The sequence below is a fragment of the Myxine glutinosa genome, chromosome 2 (assembly GCF_964187855.1).
Source record: "Myxine glutinosa chromosome 2, kmMyxGlut1.1, whole genome shotgun sequence".
Taxonomy (NCBI): Eukaryota; Metazoa; Chordata; class Myxini; order Myxiniformes; family Myxinidae; genus Myxine; species Myxine glutinosa.
This window is the reverse complement of record NC_136262.1, coordinates 84,056,828-84,062,827: the sequence shown is the minus strand read 5'-3', so window position 1 is coordinate 84,062,827 and position 6,000 is coordinate 84,056,828.

The window sequence follows — 6,000 nt, the reverse complement described above, 5'->3', positions numbered from 1 at the left end:
AACCTCGTTACATTCTATCAGCTAAGATTTCCAATCCATGCTTGTTGTACCTCCGAAGTACTGCTCAGGAGTGAGGGTGATATTATGAAAGCCCCCTGTCCAGCCCCCTCAATGAAAAGATCTCGTGCCTTTGTACTTTCTTGACAACCTCATAGAACTGCAGCATAAGTTTGACAAGTTGGAGGACACAGACATGTTAGTTAAACTTGTGGGACAATCAAATAAGTGATGCAATAAAATTTGAGACCATAAACAACAATTATAGGTGACCAGTCGCATCATAAACAGCAATGAAATGTTTTTCCTTTCACTGTGCTGTTTTAATGTCTTGCATTGTAATTTGATTATTGTGGCATGTGCACCTGTCATGTGTGCACCACATGTGCACCATGTGCAGGACAATGTTGTGGCATGTGCACCTTGTCCCAACTCAAGCGGTGTATGTAGATTCCTCATATTGAGTGTACGTATAAATATATATCTTCAAATTTAATGTTTGAATTATTTGGATGATCATAAGTATCATTTTGAAGAAGCGCATCATAAATGCGTTGCCTGCAACAATATTTTCCATTTATTGTTTAGATGGAGAAGATTTAGATGAATGATCAATGATAATGATATTTATTGATACTGGGCAAATGCAAATTAATTATTCCATCGGTGTGCAAGAAAAGAAAAACACAACACATTCCCAACTATCGCCTCGTTTATGATAATAAACAAGAAAGAGTAATCAGAGATTGCAGACCCTCCTCAGGACGTGTCTGTGTGGTGTATTTTGTGTGGTGTATTTTGTGTGGTGTATTTTGTGTGGTATTTATTACCCCCGCCACCTCAGGTGGATGGAGGTCATGTTTTCACCCCTGTCTGTTTGTTTGTCTGTTTGTCTGTGAACAAGATAAGATGCTGTGGACGGATTCGGACGAAATTTTGCGGAGAGGTAGTGTATGCGACAAGTGCGTATTAATTGGATTTTGATGAAGATCCGGATTTGGATCCGGCTACTAGAATTTTAAAAGTGATTCTTCACCATTGGGAGATGGGGCCAAAAACGATATATAACAGGATGTCTCAAAAAGTTGTGGACGGATTTGGACGAAACTTGGTGGACCGGTTGTGCGTGCGACAAGGAAGAATTGATTCGATTTTGGTGAAGATCTGAATATGGATTCGGATACGAAAATTATTTAATTTTTAAGTGATTCTTCACCATTGAGAGATCGTTCAAAAAGCGATATATAGTGGGATACAAAACAAACTGTTCAGCCTGGCGGAGGTATGAGCTCTACAGAGTGCCATTCTAGTTAGCTGCTGTGTTTGTGTGGTTTATTGATGACGTATATTTATGTTCAATCCAATATGGCTACCGAACCATGTGACCGATGACGTCATCAATTTAATTATCCCATACAAGTTTTTGTAGATCACGCTCAATAAATTTCAAACTGATCGGATCAAGCGTTCTACTCGTCTATTTATGACATCATAATGAAGGCACCACCGATGACATCACCATTAACATATCTTATTCCCCATGGGGAGTACTTGACAATGAGACGTGTTGAATTTTTTTTTCCCATGGAGCAGTTTTGGAGACATGGGGTGCAACGTTTTTCGGTTTTTCCAAGATGGCGTCAATACCACATGACCTATGATGTCATAATTATCATTTTAAAAAATCTACAGGAGGATGCGCTCCTATGGTTAAAACTTTTGCAAACAAACGTTTGCAGAGAAAAGCATATTCACGTTCTGTGCGGCGAAACAAACAGACAGAAAGACAAATGGACCCAAATGCAATAGCCTCCCCTCTGGCAAGGGTAAACATAACGAAATTCCATGATGCAAATAACTACATTCAAACATTTATCTTCCATTTGCTGGACAATTCCTTTTAATTCAACCTTTGCACAAAAGTTTCAGTCTTCTTAAAACTTTTTTGAAGTGTTAATGTTTTATGACTTCGGGTGATCGAGGGCAAAATACAATTGGGATGACATTAAGCCCAGTTTTTTTTTTTTCCAAAGTGCGATGCTACAATGTGTTCATCATTTAATTTCCTGCACTGCAGGGGTACTGGTGTAATCCGAGGTTACCGAAATAATGAAGTGGTTATATTATGCTGCGACGCTCATTTGTGCTCAGACATTTCCTTTTCTTCTGTGAACTGCATGGTTCATGCACATGTCGTATAGAAACGAATTTACAAGTGGCCCTTTGGTTCATTTGGGCAACCCTAGTTTTACAAGACTGATACAAAGAAACTTACATACTTGAGGGCCCAATGGTAATATATCTCAACAGTATAAGCCATTAAAATGATTTTTTTTAACTACATGTAAGAGCTAAACAATGCGTGCGAAACAGTTTTCTTCAATTAGAAGCTAATGATAGCCTGTTTTGATAATGCTAATCAACATCAAAAAAGGTAAACAAAAATAAAATAAGTTTCCAAAGTGAGCGAGGTCATTAAACTTTTTTTCTCAATTTACTTTTGTATGCAGAAATCCAGCCTCATGGAGGAGCTAAATGAAAGAGGACAGCAGATGCATTAATTGACAGAGGATGAAAGAGGAGCAGGGAGACAAAGACATTACACATGATTGCGGATGAGTAGGAGAAAAGGAAAGTTTGGGAGGGTGGGGTTGAGGGGGGTCAGACAAAGTAGAAGAAAACAGCAGTTTTTATGGGAGAAAGCATGAGGTGACGAATGGCAGCACTATTGAAGGAATGAAGGAAGCATCAGTAGATAACGCACACAGGGAATCGGTTCCACAGATGATAGAATATTGGGACAAATTTGGAACGAACGTAGTTGAGTGTTGAGCTTAGAATACACAGCTTTTCAATTCGAGCTAATGAGCCACAATGCACTGCAAGCACATGCACAGAAACCCACAGCAACACTATTGGCAGGGCACAACCATAAGCCAAGCACACGCATGTATCGCCATCGGGGCAGAACGAACATTCTTATGGTACCGTGCACTGAGCGATCGATGCCTGCCTCTCTCTTTTACCCTTAGCATTCTGGCCATGTCAACGGAAGTTGTAACTTCACTTGTTGATTGGCATTAGTGTTTCACTTGTTCATTTCTCATACTGACTGCTAACCTCACCTGCCTCATAAGTGTCTGCTGCCTCACTGCTACTATAAAAAAAGGTCACCACAATGTGAAAGCAATGCTGCATTCACCATGCTCTGGACTTGCATCGTCTGTATTGGAATTGCATAAAAGAAATGAAGATTAAAAGTTGTGTACACGCCAGGTGTTCTAAGAAAATAGAGTGAACCAAACTCCTTTGTTCCCCAACGTTGACATAATTTTCCATTCTCAAATAAAATGGCAGGTATAAGTAGCAGTAGACTAAGAATAGGAAGAAAAATCTGGCTGGAATGATCACAGTGGAAACTTAGATTTAAAGCGCGGCGTTACGCGCGCTGCTTGTGAGCAAGGAGGAAGCGGACAAGCGGTAACATATAAACGTCTTTATTGTAAGACTACACTGTAACACCCCAACTCCTCCGGGCTGGTCGCCCGGGGTATATCATGAGGCCACGCCTACCCCTCGGGCGTGGCCACCGCCCACTCGGTGCGTGGAATGATGTCACCACGCCAGTGGGCTTTTGTGTCCGCCACACGCGCCCCCCCAGAATTCCCGCGCACCTGGAGGGCCAGTTTGCGGGGCAGACGAATGACCCGGCCGAAGCGCCCCCTGGCGATCGGCGGCGTCCGGGGTGCAGGGATACCAGGTGGGATGCCCCTGGCTGCCCCTGGGATGGGTGCAGGACCGGGGGGCGCCGTGGCGGCGGGGCTTGGCGGTGCCGGGGGTCCGCCCGCAGGAAAGGCGGCCCCGACGTGGGGGTCGGGCCACTGGCGGTGGATGGTCCACATCGAGGTGGGCCGGCTTGAGGCGGTCTACCGAAACGCGGTCAGGAGTACCGCCGATGTCCAGGGTGAAGTGCTTCGCCCCGGTCTCCAGCACGCGGAAAGGCCCGTCGTACGGGGGCCGCAGTGGTGTCCGATGGGCATCGTGGCGGACGAAGACGTACTCCGCCGTGCGAAGCTCCGGGGCGACGTGCGTCGGTGGGTGCCCGTGGCATGCCGTTGGCACCGGGGCGAACCTCTGGGCGGTCTCTTGCAGAGCGGAGCGCTGCTGTGCCGCGGACCATGGTGCCGTGGAGTCGGGGAGGAACTCGCCCGGCACCCGCAGCGGTTGCCCGAAGACCAACTCCGCCGCGGATGCGCGCAGGTCCTCCTTGGGCGCCGTCCGGAGGCCCAGCAGGACCCAGGGGAGCCTGTCGACCCAGCCGCCGTCGCGGAGGGTGGCCCGGAGCGCGGCCTTCAATGAGCGGTGAAATCGCTCACACAGGCCGTTAGCCTGGGGGTGGTAGGCCGTGGTTCGGTGCAGCCGGACCCCGAGCCCCTGCGCAACCGCCCCCCAGAGCTCCGAGGTGAACTGGGGGCCGCGGTCGGATGAGATGTCTGAGGGGGCGCCGAACCGGGCGACCCAGGTGGCGATGAAAGCCTGCGCGACATCGGCCGCCATTGTCGACGCCAAGGGCACGGCCTCCGGCCACCGGGTGGTGCGGTCCACCATGGTGAGGACGTAGGTGAAACCCCGCGAGGGGGGCAGAGGTCCCACCAGGTCCACGTGGACGTGGTCAAACCGGCGTTCCGGCACCGTGAACGGGGCCAACGGGGCCTGGGTGTGCCGGTGCACCTTGGCGCGCTGGCACGCGAGGCACGTCCTGGCCCAGCCGCGGACGGCCTTCCGGAGGCCATGCCAGACGAACTTGTCGGTGATCAGCCTTTGGGAGGCCCTCGCGCCCGGGTGGGACAGGCCGTGGATGGCGTCAAACACCTGGCGCTGCCAGCCCGCGGGCACAATGGGGCGAGGACGCCCGAGGGAGACGTCGCACAAGAGAGCCGCGCCCGCGCCGTCGAACGGCACCTCGGTGACGCGGAGGCCCGTGACGGCGGTCCGCAAGGCCTGGACGTCGGGGTCAGCGGCCTGGTCCGCTGCCATCCGGGCATAGTCGATGCCGAGGTGGACTGCGTGGGCGACGGCCCGGGAAAGGCAATCCGCCACCGGGTTGTCCTTCCCCGCGACGTGCTGGATGTCCGTCGTGTACTCGGACACGGCCGAGAGGTGACGCTGCTGCCGGGCCGACCACGGCTCGGTGACCTTGCCCATCGCGAAGATCAGCGGCTTGTGGTCGACGAAGGCAGTGAACGCCCGGCCCTCGAGCAGATGGCGGAAGTGCCTGACCGCCAAGTGAAGTCCGAGCAACTCGCGGTCGAAGGTACTGTAACGGCGTTCGGGCGGGCGAAGCTGCCGGCTAAAGAACGCCAGCGGTTGCCAAGCTCCACGCACCCATTGCTCGTGCACCGCGCCCACCGCGTAGTCCGAGGCATCGGTGGTGAGGGCGATCGGTGCATCGGGCGCCGGGTGCGCGAGCATGGTGGCGTTAGCCAAGGCGAGCTTCGCGCCCGTGAACGCCGTGTCCATCTGCTCGGTCCAGGTAACGTCGCCTTTGCCCGGCTTACCTCGGAGAGCTTCGTGCAGGGGGCGCAGGAGCTGGGCGATACGGGGCAGGAACCGATGGTAAAAGTTCACCATGCCCAGGAACTCCTGCAGCCCTCTGATCGTGCGGGGGCGCGGAAACCCCTTCACCGCCTCCACCTTGGCCGGCAGGGGGACGGCGCCGTGCCTGGTGACACGGTGCCCCAGAAAATCGATTGTGGCGGCGCCGAACCGGCACTTTGCGGGGTTCACAATCAGGCCATGCTGGCCCAGGCGTTCGAAGAGCGTGCGGAGGTGGCGTAGGTGATCTTCGTGGGACGCGCTGGCGACGAGGATATCGTCCAGGTAGACGTAGACAAAATCCAAGTCGCGCAGGACGCTGTCCATCAGTCGCTGGAACGCCTGAGCCGCATTCTTCAGACCGAAGGGCATGCGCAGGAACTCGAAGAGTCCGAATGGCGTGATGAC